Source organism: Phascolarctos cinereus, unplaced genomic scaffold (genome assembly GCF_003287225.1).
Source record: "Phascolarctos cinereus isolate Bilbo 61053 unplaced genomic scaffold, phaCin_HiC Scaffold_4;HRSCAF=312, whole genome shotgun sequence".
In the NCBI taxonomy this organism is placed as follows: Eukaryota; Metazoa; Chordata; class Mammalia; order Diprotodontia; family Phascolarctidae; genus Phascolarctos; species Phascolarctos cinereus.
The window spans coordinates 605109355-605126004 of NW_027555847.1; positions in this window are offsets into that span (position 1 = coordinate 605109355).

Genomic DNA, 16650 nt, shown 5'->3' on the forward strand with positions numbered 1-16650 from the left:
TCTGGCCTCAGTTTCCTCATCAATGAAATAGAGATATAACAGATTTGAACACTTCTAAGGTACCTTCTAACTCTAGAGTCTATGAAGAAATGCTGCAATATTATTTGATTTTAAAGGGAATTTTTAGAGTTAGTCTGAAGAGTGATTTCACTGAGGCATATTTGGTTTTGCATCTATGAATGTTTTGCTGCCAGTTTAATCAGCATTTATTGTGAATGAACACCTGTGATTGTTTACATAGAAACAGTAAAGTCTGCAGAGACACCAATTCTTGGTCCAATATAGGTTCCATTTGGATTATTTGTTAGTCTAGTATTGAGAAGCACAATCATAGATCATATTATCATTTCAGGGATATGACAGTAGAAGAGTAGTTATTTGGGGGAACTAAGAACACCTTCAAAGTTTGTAATGTATTTCTTTTATACCTACAAGTACTTTACTTGTGATGGCTACACCTTCCCTTAATTAGCATCAGCTATTATTCAAACACCTGGAAACCCAGATACTGAGATTATGTCCTAACTTTGAAAGAAACTTAAAGATGGATGAGGAGCTGAGGGATTGAGCAGTTTACACTCAGTCAGAAAACATTTATTAAGTGCTTCATATCTGCAAAAGCAGACTTCCTGCCCTTAAAGAACTTGTATTCTAATAGGCAATAAAAAAAAATAGAGGCAACTGCATACATAAAATATTAATAAGACGAAGGGAATAAGCATTTATATAGTACCTACTATCTCCCAGGCACTATTCTAAGTACATTACAAATATTATCTCATTTTTTTATTCACAACAACCCCACCAGGTAAGTGCTGCTGTTTTCCCATTTCACAGTTGAGGAAATTTACATCAAAAGTGATTAAGTGATTTGACCAAAGTCACATAGCTTGTAAATGCCTAAGGCTGGATTTGAACTCAGATTTTCCTGACTCCAGACCCCATCTGCTGTGCCACCTAGTGGCCTAAAACACACACACACATACATAGACATAGATATATGCAAACACACACATTTACATACATGTAAAGAGATAAAATTATAAATACATGCAAATATGTATACATATGTTCATGTAATGCACATATGTACACACACATGTACATAGAGTGTATGTGTAACAAAATGTTTGTATATGTATATATTATACAAATTACATATTTCTGTGTAGGTACACCCCAAATGGGAGCTATGAATGCTAATAATAGCACTAGCTTGGGCTTGTTCACTACTGTTGCTCTATGTGTAGTTACTGCACCCTAATATCTTCTACTTTGACTACTGAGATCTGATTATTCCCTTCTACTTCACTAGTTTCTTGGCTTTTAGATATTTTACTTATTTTTGACTATAGCCAACCAATGATTGCCTGGCCTTTGCATTTATCTCATGGTATCATCACCTCAATGGGTGATATCAAACTCTGAATACTGCTTATCTCCCAATTCCAACTCCTGTCTTGATCAGCTGAATCCCACTCCTGTCCATATTCCACTCTTAAAAATATCATTAGAAAAACTCTAAGTAGAGGGATAATGTAACTATTTATGTAGTCATCTTACTGGGGAAATAAGGATATTGGGTACACACAGATATTACTTAGAAATAGTGAAATTGAGTTGGTTTTTCATTGCTAGGGAAGCCCACTGGAAAGCTTATATTCACCTGCCCTTCATTATCCACAATACTGAAAATAGAGCCCCTGAGAAAAACTTCTAACTTTTAAGCACTTTTCTCAAAGGAAAGTAATTCTTAGAGATAAAGGAGACAAATATGGTTGAGAAAATAGTAGTATCTGAAAATAAAATAGTGAAATGTTGAGAGTCATTAATAATTCCTTGGAAAAAATATACAGCAAAAGTTATATCTTTGAGTTAACACCATTTCAAATGGTAACTGAAACTTTCTACATTCACTAGATAAATTCAGCCATCTGAAAAAAATACAATAGAATTAGAGAGCAGCAAACCGAAACCTAATAAAGCAAGCCCTTTAATTCCGTGATGCAAAACTGTGTTTATGTTATTCATGGCATGTATTTAGCAAAGATAAAAGGTAGGTAGAGAACATAATGCATTGCTAAATACCAATATCAAAATATGCTATTAAAATCTATTCAGTTTTAAAGTAGTTCTGCAAACAAGCTATGAAGGGAGAATTGAATCACCTTTCCACTAGCAAGCTAATATCTTAAAGTAATATTACTGTGTTTATTGGCACTACTAAACCTTTTACATTTTGAGTGGGACTTTAATAAGCCAGTCTATGAGTTTAAAGGATTTTAGGTTCAAGAAATTGCATTTTATGAGGTAAGTAAGAATCATCTAAGGGAGTATTGTCATTTTAGAGACCATTTCTGGTGAGATGAACTAATATCCTAAAATTTGTATATTTCATGGCAGTAAGGAGAAATAGAGGTAATATAGTAGTAGATGCATGTTATATAGATCAGTAGTGTCAAGCACAAATGGATCTCTAGCATGCTGCAGGTTAACTCAGAAAACCACAAATTGACATTTCTGTGTTGTATTCATATTTTTATTTTTTTAAACATTTCACAATTGGGGAAATGGTTCCAGCTGCACTCTGGCCATGAGTTTTATACCTCTGTTATAGACCAGTAGCTCAGTTGGGGAATTGGGATGATAAGTTCTTAATGAACATCAAAAAACTAACACGGAAGATAGGGTATATTTGCAATCCAGACCTCTTCTGATAAAGCCAAAAAGGCTTTCTTCAAGTCTCAGCTAAAATTCTACCTTTTACAAAAAGCCTTTTCTGATTCCCTTTAATGCTGATGCTTTCTCTCCAAGATTATCTTCATTTTAACTGTTTTTATCTCATTTGTACATTTTATATCTCATTTGCACGTTGTTTCTCTCATTACACTATGATCTTCTTGAGAGAAAGGGCTTTTTATAAAGGGTCAGGGATTTTCTTTTTATTCCCAGTGCCTAGCATAGTGTCTGGCATATAGTAGGTACTTAATAAATGCTTGTTAACTGTTGACTAACTGACCAGGAGAAACATTAACTAAATCATATATTTAAAGGACAAGTACAGAAGGAGATGGAATTTAGGGTAGGTAGTTGAAGGTGAATAAAGAAGAATGGCAAGGTCATATAATGATGACATTAGGGATATTAATGACTAGAATGAACAGAGACTTCTAATTAATGTTAATTTTTTTTAAATCTTGATGTGTTTTGTTTTCGACATGATAGACCATAGTAAACTTACCACTAAGCAAATTCACCCAAGAATTAAACAAAACCATTGAATTGAATGATTGCAAATGATCTTACATATCACTTTCCAACTTTATATTTTATGAATTATTAATTTTTAAAGTAAGATTTTGTTGATTTTTTTTTGTTTACACATCATTATTGTTTTCCGCAGCATCTTTCCCTTTTCCCTTCCAAGGTCTGGGCTGGGCCTTACCTTACCCTGTAAACAAAGCTACTCTGAGTTGGTCCAGAGCTACTGGTTTGACCTTGCTATTTTCACTAGAGTTTGAGTGGCCTAGCTCATGAAGGAGAAGTGGTCTGGATTCTGATACCTTTCCTTACCGGAATTGTTGAAGGGTGATGAATATTATGACCAGGCCTCACTTCTCAGACGACTCCCCCCTCCCCAGTGATGAAGTAATAGGGAGGGACTGAGGAGTTGTGGCCCACCCTCTTAAATATCCACCAATCAGGGTTGCCACTAGCTTGTCAGGAGAGGTCCCTGTAAGAAGGGAAACATGGAGATTTATGTTGATGCTAGATACTGCCTTTTCATCTTTGACCACTAAGAGAGATCATAGACCATTATTTTACTGATTATTGACTAATTAATAAATTGATTTTTAATATCCAGATCTTTGTCTCTCAGAATTTCATACACCACAACAGTATTATTATTTTTATTATGTTGATATGGCTCATGAGCATGGCATAGTCCTCCAGCTCTTTAAGTATTTCTTTATTTCTTTAAGGAACACTTTTCAACAGAAATTATGCAAATCTTCCATGCATTTTGGTAGCTAGATCCCCAGATACTTTATGTGTTTTGGGGTCATTTGGCATGTAATTTCACTTTCATTTCTACTACTACCTCTTGTTTTTTGTAAATATTCATATAGAAATACAGTTGATTTTTTAGGGTTTATTTCACAGCCTGCAACTTCCCTGAAGCTTTTAATTGCCTTGAATAGTATATTTTCTGATTCTTTAGGATTTATTAGGCATATCATTATTATGATTAGGATAGTTGTATCTCCTTTTTACCTTCTTTATGTCTTAAAGTTCTTTCTTTTGCCTTATTTGTCATTGTTAGCATTTCCGGAACTATATCAAATAATAATGGACATCCTTACTTTATTCTCATTATTTATTGGAAAAGCTTTAGCTTATACCCATTGGATAGGATGCTTGCTTTTTGTTTCAGATAGGATATTAAAAAAAAAGATATCTCTCTCTGCACATACTTTTAAGGGTTTTTAACTTAAATGATTTTTTTCTCCAACTGTTAATATAATATGGTTTAAGATTTTTTTGTTTATCATTTGATTGTGATTAATTATGTTATTTTCCCAATATTGAACTATTCCCTAATATGGAACATTGACATAAATCCAACTTGGTCATAAGGAACGATCCTAATAAATAGTTTCTAAGATACATAGCCTTAGTCTATTTGATAGAATTTAATTTAATATTTTTGCATCAATATTCATTAATGGTATTATTCTATAGTTCTCTTTTGGTTTATCCTTCACTTGTTTGGGTATAAGGACTATATTTACCTCATAATATGATTGTGTTAGGGTGTTTCTTTCATAGCATTCAAGTAATGTTTCCAAGGTCACATGGTTAATTAAAATTATCATGGAATCAAAGGAGCCTAGATCTAAATCTAGAGCTACAGGGAGCCTCAGATGCCACCTAGGGATATTAACCTCCCCAAAACCCAGGCAAAACAAAGTACTCAATATTATATAGATATTAAGTATCACAGCTGAAATTTGAACCCAGATCCTCTGATTCCACAGGTAATACTCTCTCTATTGAATAATAATGGTAAATCCATGACTAGAGCTCAGGTACACTGACTTCTAAGCCGGTGCTCTCCAAACTACACCACATTTCATCCCAAGAATTTTTGTTAAATTTGGTTGTGTTAATAATTTAGTTACTGGTCTTGGAAAATGATTGATGACTATGAATTATTATTTATATTAAAAGAAAGTTGAAACACTTGTTCTTACCTGTTAACATCATCTGGCAAACACAATTCTAAAAAAAACAATATGTGAATAATAAAAAATTAAATAATAATAAAAGATCAAACACTTGTTCTTTTCAGTTACCATCACCTTATAGTCATCACTCTAAAATATAACAAACCCATTCTTAGATGGAGGCTTGGTTTAGTAGCATTCCAATTAATTTTGGCTTTAGCATAGATGTTTTGAGTATGACAAATATTTTATAAATGTCACACCAAACTTTGAGAAATTTCATCAGTTTTGTTCATAAATCCTATTTAATAAGAGGTAGGTAAAACTGGATAGCTAAAAATGATCACCATCAATCACTTAGCAGGACTTACCACAAAGTAACTTTTTAGAGCAGGATACTACTAGAAAGATATGTAGATAGCGTGAATGGAAAGTTGTTACCATTAGAGAAACAATCACGGTTTGCAGAAATGGCTAGTTGTCACTAAGCTTTATTAAGTAGGTATGACCAACATACTTATGTCAACTATAAAAGAAACATCTCTCAAGCAATTGGATGAGAGTGATAAATTATTAAAGACATTCTACAGTGTAATACTGGTTCACTATCTATATCCTGATCCCCACAGTCCACCTCTGTCCCAATTTTGTATCATCCTTAGTGTTTATAATGCAGACTGTATTTTAATCACAATTAATTTTGATTCTGAAAGACAAATTTTCTGTAAGGATTTAGTTAGGAATATAGATACTTATTGGCAATTAAACTATTAAATATTGCTCAAGTTAATTCATAAGGTTTTTACCTTACATAAATATATTTTCCAATTTTATCTTGATATGGTTGTAATTCCATTATATTTGGGAATTAGTGTCTTCATTTTTTGGTTAAGGGGTGGAAGAGGTTTGCAAAACCCTACTATTTTCCCTTCTTGCTTATCATTTTATTCTATCCCTAGACTTTTGATGACAGATAGCTGCTCCATTCCTGATTCACAATCCTGGTCTGTCTAGTGCTATTGCTTCCCAGTTGTACATAACTATGTCATATTTTATGAAACAATGTGTCGTATCTGATTTCTTGTGTGTGTGTGTGTGTGTGTGTGTGTGTGTGTGTGTGTGTGTGTGAGAGAGAGAGAGAGAGAGAGCGAGAGAGCGAGAGAGAGAGAGAGAGAGAGAGAGAGAGAGAGAGAGAGAGGATGAGTGGGGTGGGAAAGGAGTTTGCAAAATTTAATTCTGATTTCATCCTGGCAGAAGTGACTGGACTTGGTCCTGATAAGACTGGGGGAAAGGAGTAAGCATCAAAATTATTAGTAAGCTGGGGGAAACTTTCTTCTAACATAAAATAGCTCAAGCAAGAAAATCAGAAACGGAAAGGAGGCAGGCCAAAGGATGAGAAACATGAGTGGAAGGGAGGAAAAGAGAAAGCAGAGAGGAGAGAGACAGAGACAGAGATAGAGATAAAGACACCCATGTAGAGTCACTAAGGAGTAATATGATTCTGAAATAAATTAATTAGATATGTATGCATATGAATCTCCTTATGTGCATATGCTAACTACTGCTGGCATATTTAACAAGAAAAATAATTTAAACTGTAGTAGTTTATTTTCAGCAGCCATAGTTTTCCTTTATAAATGAGTCTTATGATTAAATTCCATTCATTGCCAAGTTTTTTGCAAGATTAAAGGGAAAAAATAATGAGCCTGCTGTTCAGTTTTGGAGCATTAACTAATGTTTCCCAATTACATGGATTGACATTTTGACTCTAATTCAGTTGAATGAAATATGAGATTTGGGGAGAAGAGTCCAATTAGCTTTAACATGTATGCATGGGTGAGTTATTAAACTTAAAAAATATTTTGAGCATACTCAAAGGAATAATTTACTTTTTTATTTACCAAAAATGGGCAATATAAAAACTCTTAAAAGAAAAATCATGTCAGTTTAATTATATTTGATTCTCACTTGAGATATTATTCAGGAAGTTCTATGATCTGTTTCTGACTCAGGTATTCTGTGTTACCCTTTAAACTACTACTGATACTGTTATCTAATTTCATTCTATTAACACATAAATTTGTCACTAGGTGGCTCCCTATAGCCTTTCTAATTATATTCTTCTCTGTAAATCTGTTTCTTTTGCTTCTCTTTGTCAAGTCATTTCTTTTCTCTTTTGGAATGGTTATTTATATTTTGATCCAATGTATTTGTCCCTTTGTTTAACTGTTTCTATGATTTGACTTCAAATCAGCAGCTGCATAACATTCCTTCCTATATGCTGTGCTCTGCCAACTTCATAGCTATTTAATTTCTAGTGATCATAGAATTAGAAGTAAAAGGGATCTTAGAAGTTCAACATCTTCATATTACAGATGAGAAAACTGAGAAGTAAAGAAGTTCAATGACTTGTCCAGGACTGCATGGTAATAGTCAATGTCAGTATTTGTCCTCAAGTCTCTAGCTCCAAATTAAGCACTTATTTCACTATAAATGGTAAATTGTATAGCATTATATTTAGATAGCCATGGTTGTGAGTGTATATAGAGTTGAGCAAGGCCTATAGGGTCCCCCCATTATAATAGACTAGTTTGTCAGTTTCTAATTATTTTGGGGTTGGAAGCCAAAAACAGTTTATTGGAATGTGATGTACTTCAAAAGTGGGGAGCATGGCAGTAACAAATCCTCTGTGGCTTGGAGACAGTATGGCATAGATAGGACTATGTGGGGCACCTAAATGGAGTCACTATCCTGGGAAATTAGTGCAATATGATGGATATGGAGGAAAATGATAGCTTAAAAATATGAGGAAGTGGTGTTAAACAAGCTAGTAAGAAGTACTTAGTGTATTTTTAAAGGAAAGATACTAGCTTTTGATAACTGTAATACATTAAAACAAAGATATTATTATCAAAATTTTAACAGGGTATTGGAGGATTGTGAATCTGGGGTGCTTTTCTAATCTTCAATATTTTCTTCTTTATTGGTTCTGTATTTGCTGCTTACAGATACACCCAGGTATTAATCCCTCATTTAACCCTATGGTTGCCTCATGCTATCATCCTATATCTCCTCTCTCTTTCACAAACTCCATTTTAGAAAAACTGTCCTTAGGGGGCAGAGCCAAGATGGTGGAGAAAAAGCAGGAGCTCACCTGAACAGCCCCAACAAACAACTTTAAATAATGCCACAAAAACAAATTCTGGAATGGCAGAACCCACAAGAGGATGGAGTAAAACAATTTTCCTGCCAAAGACAATTTAGAAGATTGGCAGAAAAGGTCTATTGAACCAAGGTGAGAGTGAAGCACGCTCCAGTACAGGCAACACCTAGCAAACTTGGGGAAGTCCTTGGGGTGACTAAATGAGCAGTGACAGTTGCTTCAACAATATTCCAATTCAAATTCCAGAACTTCCAGATCAAGGAAAAATATTGCAATCTGTCAGAAACAAACAATTCAAATGTTGTGGAGCCACAGTCAGGATAACACATGATTTAGCAACTTCTACCTTAAAGGATCAGAGAGCTTGTAATATGATATTTTGGAGGACAAAGGAGTTAGGATTACAACCAAGAATTACCCACTCAGCAAAACTGAGCATAATCCTTCAGGATGGAAAATACATAATCAATGAAATAGAGGACTTGCAAGCATTCTTAATGAAAAGACCAGGGCTGAATAGAAAATTTTGCTTTCAAATACAAGACCCAAGAGAAGCACAAAAAGGTAAACAGGCAAGAGAAATCATAAATGGAGTTGATAAGTGCTTATATTCCTACACGGTAAGATGATACTTGTAACTGCTAAAAACTTTCTCATTATTAGAGTAGTTAGAAGGATACATAAAGAAAGGCCACGAGTGTGAGTTGAATATGATAGAATATCTGAAAAAATTAAAATGTAAGGGTGAGAAAGAGGAATACACTGGAAGAAAGGGAAAGGGAGAGTAGAATGGGGGTAAATTACCTCACACAAAAGAGGGATAAAATAGATTATACAATGGAGAGGGAAATGAGGAAGGTGGGATGGAGAATACTCGAACCCTATTTTCATTGGAATTGGCTCAAAGACAGAATAGCATGCACACTCAGTTGGACATAAAAATCTACCTTACCTTACAGGAAAATGGGAGAGAAAGTGGATAAAAAAGGGGGACCTGTGAAAGGGAAGGTAGATTGTGGAAAGTGGTAGTTAGAAGCACAACCCTTTTGAGGATGGACAGGGTGAAAAGAGAGACAGAGTAGGATAAATATGGAATATAGTAGAGGGACACACAGTTACTAACTGTAATTGTGAAAAAAATATTTAAAGAAAATATCTCTGATAAAGTCCTCATTTCTTTTTTTGAATTTTTAAAAAATTTTTAAATTAAATTTTTTTTCATTTCTCAAATATATAGAGAACTGAATCAAATTTATAAAAATAAGGGTGATTTCCTAATTGATAATGATCAAAGGACATGAATGCTTTCAGAGAAAGTAATAAAAGCTATTTATAGTCATATGAAAAATACTCTAAATCATTATTGATTAGAGAAATACAAATTAAAACAACTCTGAGCTACCACCATATAACTATTTGATTGGCTGATGTGACAGAAAAGGAAAATAACAAATGTTGGAGGGGATGTGGGAAAATTGAAACAGTAATGCACTATTAGAGTTGTAAACTGATTCAACCATCCTGGAGGACAATTTGGAACTATATCCAAACGGCTATAAAACCATGAATGCCCTTTGACCTAACAATACCACTACAAGGTCTGTATCCCAAAGAAATTAAAAAACAAAAAGGAAAAGAATCTGTATGTATAAAAATATATAGAGCAGATTTTTTTTTTTGTGGTGGCAAAGAATTGGAAATTGAGGGGATGTCCATCTATTGGGGAGTGGCTGAACAAATTGTGATATATGATTGTGATGAAATACTATTGTGCCATAAGAAATTACAAGTAGGATGCTCTCAGAAAAACCTGGAAAGACTTACATGAACTGATGCAAAATGAAATGAGCAGAACCAGGAGGACACTGTACATAGTAACAGCAATATTGTACAAAGATCAACAGTAAATGACTTAACTATTCTAAGCAATGCAATGATCCAAGACATTTCTAAAGGACTTATGATGAAAATTGGTATCCATCTTCAGAAAAGAACTGATGGACTGTGAATGAAGAGCAAAGCATACTTTTTAAAACCTTTATTTTTATTTTTTTGTCTGCTTTCTTTTACAACATGATTAGTATAGAAATATGTTTTGCATGACTGCATATGTATAACCTATGTTAAATTACTTGCTTTCTCAATGAGATGGAAAGGGAGAGACGGAGAGAATTTGTAACTCAAAATTAAAAAAAATGTTAAAAATTCTTTTTACATTTGAGAGGAATAAATACTAAATGAGTAAAAAGGAAAAGCTGTCCTTGTTTCCACTTCCCCACTCCTCACTCACTTCTCAACCCTTTATAATAATTTGTTTTCTAACCTCACCTCTCAATTGAAAATGCTTTCTCTAAAGTTAAAATGATCTCTTAATTGTCAAATCTGGTAACTTTTTCTCAGCCCTCACACTCTTGACTTGGAAGGATTTGACACCCTTGACTATCTTTTCTTCCTGGATATTCACTTTTTTCTGAGCTTTTGTGATACTCCTCTCTCTTAGTTTTGAATTTTATCTAATTTCCCCTTCTTTTAGTCTTCTTTGTGTGGTCACGATACATATTAGATCCCCTAATTGTGTGTCTATCTCAAGTTTCTCTTGTGAGCTCTCCTCTCAATGCTTTCTCCCTTACAGACCTCATTAAAACCCATAGGTTCAGTTACTATATCCATGTACATGAATTTCAAAATACATGTCCAGAATGGTTTTCTCTTGAGCTTCAGTTCCACATATAAAATTATTATTAAACATGTCAAACAGGATGTTCCCAAACTATCTCAAGCTCAATAGATCTGAAACAACTCATTATCTACCTCCCCCAATCCAACCCTAAACTTCCATGTTATTGTCAAGGGCATCACCATCTTTCTTGTAACCCAGGTTTGCTATATGATATCATCCTCAACTCATTCTTATCATCCTACATATCCAATCCAAACCTTGTTAATTCCTTCTCCAAACATCTCTAGTATCTATCCCTTACTTCTACTCATATAGTCATCAGGCCTTCATCATCTCTTATTTAGATGATTACAATAGCCTCCTGTTTTGTCTCTGCTTTAAGCCTTTCCCCACTCCAATCCATTCTCCACACCAGCTGCCCAAGTGATCTTCCTAAAGCAGAGGGATGACCACTCCATTCTTCTTTTCAATAAACCCTAGTTGGATTGTACTGGTGCTAAACATATTCTTTGTTTGGTATTTAAAGTACTTTATATCCTTGTTACAACTTGCCTTTGAAGACTAATTATACATTACTCCCCTTCACATTTTGTACAGTCCAGCCAACCTGGTCTTCTTGCTCTTCTTCAGCCATGACACACCATCTCCTACATCTGTGCTTTTGCCATGATGGGCTCAATGCCTGGACTACATGTCTTTCACCTTCTATTTCTTAGAATCCTCCTATACTCCTTCCACTTCTTAGAATCCCTAGTTGCATTTAAAGTTCAGATCAAGCACCGTCTTATATATTAGGCCTTTCTTAATTCCCTGAACTTCTAGTACTCCCTATTACCTAGCATTTATATATTGTTCATATATACTGTATAGATAGCTGATAGATAGATGACATATGGTGACATTTCAGTGTAGAGGAGAGAAATGAACGAGAAATATTGTGGAAGTAGACAATTGATGTGATATAAAGATTAAGGGAGAAAGAATTGAATGCTTATTTATAAGGCTTTGAGCCTTGGTGTCACCAAGGAACATAGAGAAATTGGTAGGATTGATAGATTTTGGAGAAATTATTAGTTTAGTTTTGGGCATGTAAAATTTAAGATATTAGAAGCCCATCCAGGTGGAGATGTTTATTGGGCAGTCAGAAATGTAAAATGAGCTAAGGGGAGAGATTGAGACTGATAGATTTGTAAGTCATCTGCTTAAATATAATGATTTAAACAGTGGGAATAAATGGATTTGCCAAGAAGAGAATGTAAAGAGAGAATAGATGAGGGCCAAGAACTAAGCTTTGGGGATCACCCACTCAATCTAATTAATATTTATTAGGTGCCTATTACTATGTATAATTAACTTTGCTAGGAACTGGGAATTTTTAAAAAGCCAAAAAAATTCTTGGCATAAAGGAACTTGGATAAACTACCATATATACTAAGTAAGTGAATATAGAGTATCTACAAAGTAATACAAAATCATTTCAAGAAGGTGAAAATGCTAATAACTAGGGAGATTAAGAAAGAACTCAGACATAAGGTGATGCCTGAGTGGTGCTTTGATAGTAGATAGAAGTCATATAAGGTGAGAAGAAGGTCTTATCTAGTCATGAGAACCCATTTGTGCAAAGGTATGAGGTCAAGCAATAGAATGCAGTGGTGGAGAACAACACACAGGCCAATGGAAAAAATGTGGGAGAATAATACATAATGATTGGAGAGATAGGTAGGAACCAGAGTATAGAGTGAGTATGTCAAATCTGGGGAAAACCTAGCAGAACAGTTAGTTTGAACTGTAGATTACATCAAAGAAGTAATTTGTTCCCCAACAGAGTGTGAAAGACTTCTAAATGGTAGTCTGAGGAGTGCATATTTTAATCTAGAGGCAACAGAGAATCAATGCAATTTTCAAGTTGGAGGGTGACATGTTCAAACTACTAATGAGTAAATGAATGAATGAATGAATGAGTGAGTGAATGAATGAATGAATGAATGAAAAAAGAATTGGCTAAGCACTGTGCCAAGTATTGGAGATAAAATGTGAAATATTTTGTTAACTATGTAAACAATAGGAAAGGAAGAGAATTCAGTCAGGGAGAATAATTAAGAGGTTATTGCAATAGTCCAGACAACAGGTGATCTAGGATAGAGGCTGTGTGAGTAGAGAGAAGGTGAGGAATATGAGAGACATTGTGGAGGTGAAACAGTAAGACTTGACAACTGATTGCATATGGAGGTTGAGGGAGGCAGAAAAGTCAAAGTTTACTCCGAGGTTTTGAAGCATAGTGATGCCATCAAGTTAAATAAGGGGGTTTGGAGAAGGGGTGTGTTTAGTGGAATTACAAGTCCTGTTTCAGACATGGTAAGTATAAGACGCTTATAGAAATCCAGGTAGAGATGTTCAGCAGATAGTTGGTAATGGAACTAGAGAAAGATTAGTATTGCATAGAGATATCTGAGACTATATACAAGGTGATAATTAAAGCTATGTGAGTTCATGAGATCATCAAGGGAAATCATGTAAAAGGAGAAGAGAAAATACAAGACAAAATATTAGGGGGCACCCACACTTAGTGGGTGAGAGGAAAATGATCCATCAAAGGAGACTGTTGACAAAGTGGGGGAAGATACTTTGCCTTAATATAGCAAGGATGAAATAAGAATGCAGTAGCACTTAGCTTCTCTGGACATGATCTCATCATCTCAATATGGAAACTTATGAGGTCATCACTTCAGGACATGGTGAGCTACCTAGACTCTAGAAGGCTGGGACTTTTTATGTCCTTAGGTGACCAAAAAGCTTTATCATGGAAAAGTTAATCCAGTTCCCAGGATAGCTTTGTTTCCTTTTAAGGAAAGTAGGAAAGCAGGAGGAGGTCTGAGCAGAACCCATGTTGGGTTTAGCAGAAAAAGCTGTGTCAAGAGAAGTTGGGACCCATTAGGTCCCAAGGACAGCTTTGTCTCCTTTTAGGAAAAGCAAATCCCTATGGGTTAGGGAAGGAAGAGGAATTTGAACCACTCCATGTTCTGGGAGACAAGAGGAAGAGACTTTATCAGGCATTAACTTTTCCCTCTGTGATTATTCTGTCAGAGAGGGGATGATTAAAGGGATGAGCTTCTGGAGGAGATCAGAGAGAATAGTTTCAAGAACCCAAGCAGAATCATTGTCCTTGGCAAGAAAACTCCCACCTCTTCTTCAAAGACTGCACTAAAGAAGGAGAGTATGAGAAATAATGAAGAAGAATCTTGAAATGTGCAGCAAAAAAAAAGAAGGATATTGATTTGTATGTGCTCAATCACACTTAGGGAGTCAGAAGAGGCAGATGAACTAGTGGAAGTCTGAAAAGAGCACATAAAGACATGGAGAGCCCTGAGAGAACAGTACCATGAAAACCAAGCAGATCATATAAAAAGATGATACAGTTTGTAGTATAAAAAGCTACAGAAAGTTGGATTGCCTTTGGATTGTCAAATAAGAAGTTCTTCAGGATAAAAATTTCAATAGAATGTTGAGATCAGAGAAACATACACAGGGGATTGAGAAGCAAGTGAATGGAAAGGAAATACAAGTATGGGATTTTCTTCCTATACTTTTGTAAACAAAGAGTAGTGAGAAATTAAAGTATGATTAAAACAATCTTTGTTTTGCTTCACTATAGAATTCACCATAGGGTTCCTTTTAAATATCATATGCTCTTTGGATCATTTAGCATATTTTATTTTTAAAAAAATCAACTTATTAACTTCTTTTTTGAGTACACATATACAAAATAAATTATACTACCAGTGTGTACATTGGCTTTTTCAGTTTATGCATACATCAGCAAGGGCTGGGTTTTCCTATTTCATATGAAAGCATATACATACATACATACATATATATATATATATATATATATATATATATATATATATAAATTATATTTTCGACAAATGCATAGAAACAGGAATTATTCACAAAAGCAGAATGGACCAAATTATTTTGTTCAAAAAGTGACTAAAAGAAAGGCCATATGGAGAGAGATTTATTAGTGAGATATGAAACAAATGATGAGAGAACAAAACAGTTATATTTGAGCATGCTCTTAATATTCTAATTCTTGAACATGAGACCATTTCAAAAGAAAGGTACTTTATGCTGCTTAGAAGGGTTTTATTTTTGAAAACTAGAACTTGGATTGTAATAAATAGTGCCATCTCTGTTGAAAAGATGAGAGGAATTATTTGAACTCTATCTAACATCACTAGCAATCATTTTAAAAATATGAATTATAGACAGTCTACTAGATAATAATAATTGGTATTTTATAATCTTCTAAAGCAGTAGTATCAAACTGAAAGAGAAATAGGGACCATGAATCCATACATAAGGATCCCTGTGGGCCACATATTGACTTAGTTTTAAAATGTAATATTTTCTATGCTTAGCTGTGTTCTTATTTATTTTGTCGAATATTTTCCAATTACATTTTATTCTGATTCCTGCTGCCCTGAGGAGTGTTGCAGGTCCTGAGTTTGGCACCTTTGCTTTCAAGTTTAACAAGCATTTTACATGTGTTATTTCCATTGTCACCTAATAACTTAGTGATACAGGGACTCTGAGCATTTTTGTCCCACTTTCTTTTTTTAATTAATTTTTAGTTTTCAACAATCACTTCCATTTGTCCCCACTTTCAAGATGAAGAAACTGAGACTTAAAGAGATTAAATGGTTTGTCCATAGTCACACAGAAGTGGGAATTGAACTAGCTTGACTGTAAGTCTATCATTTTAACCACTATATTAACCCACTCCTCCAAGGATGATAGTAAGTTCCAGAAAACATACACAGCTTACAGTATAGGACCCAATAAAACTTCAGTACAGTTTTAAACAATGACCAAATGTTATGGAAATATGTTGAATATTGTTGTCATCAACATAGGCAAATCAAATTTCTTTGACTAGTAACAGATCATAGTAAAATGAATTTTTCTTCCTTTAATTTTGTATCTGGCAAATAAAGCATCTTGATACATGTCCTATAACCACCAAAGAGGACTCTGAAATGGAGGTACAGACAGGGGTCCAAAATACTCTGGTTCCAGATGTACATAAATTAAATTTTATATTAAATGTACACAAATTAAATTCTATGTTAACTCATGAGCAAAATGTGAATATTTTCCCACAAAATAACAGCTTTTATGAATGTGAAATTATGTATTATGAATATAAAAAAATCTGGCTGATTTGGGGGCAGATGTGGGCCATTTGCCACACCTATGATTGACAGACATTGTATATAATACATCTTCAGGAAGGCATTGATGTATGTGTCTGCTGTTAAGAAGGAACTTTTTTTAAATCTCCAAATAAGAAAGAATTTTCAAGGTAATTTTAGTTAAAAATGTGTGGGGTTTTTTTTGGTAGTGTTTAGTATTGTGAATCCTGAAAATGATGCCCACAACCCAGTTTTCTTACCTTCACTTCATCCCTAGTGGTACTCCTCTTCTCCCCTACCAAAAAGAGATGAGCTACATTTTATTTTTTATTAGCATTCATATGAAACCTTAAGTTCTAGAGAAGAAATGAAACGGCTAACTTT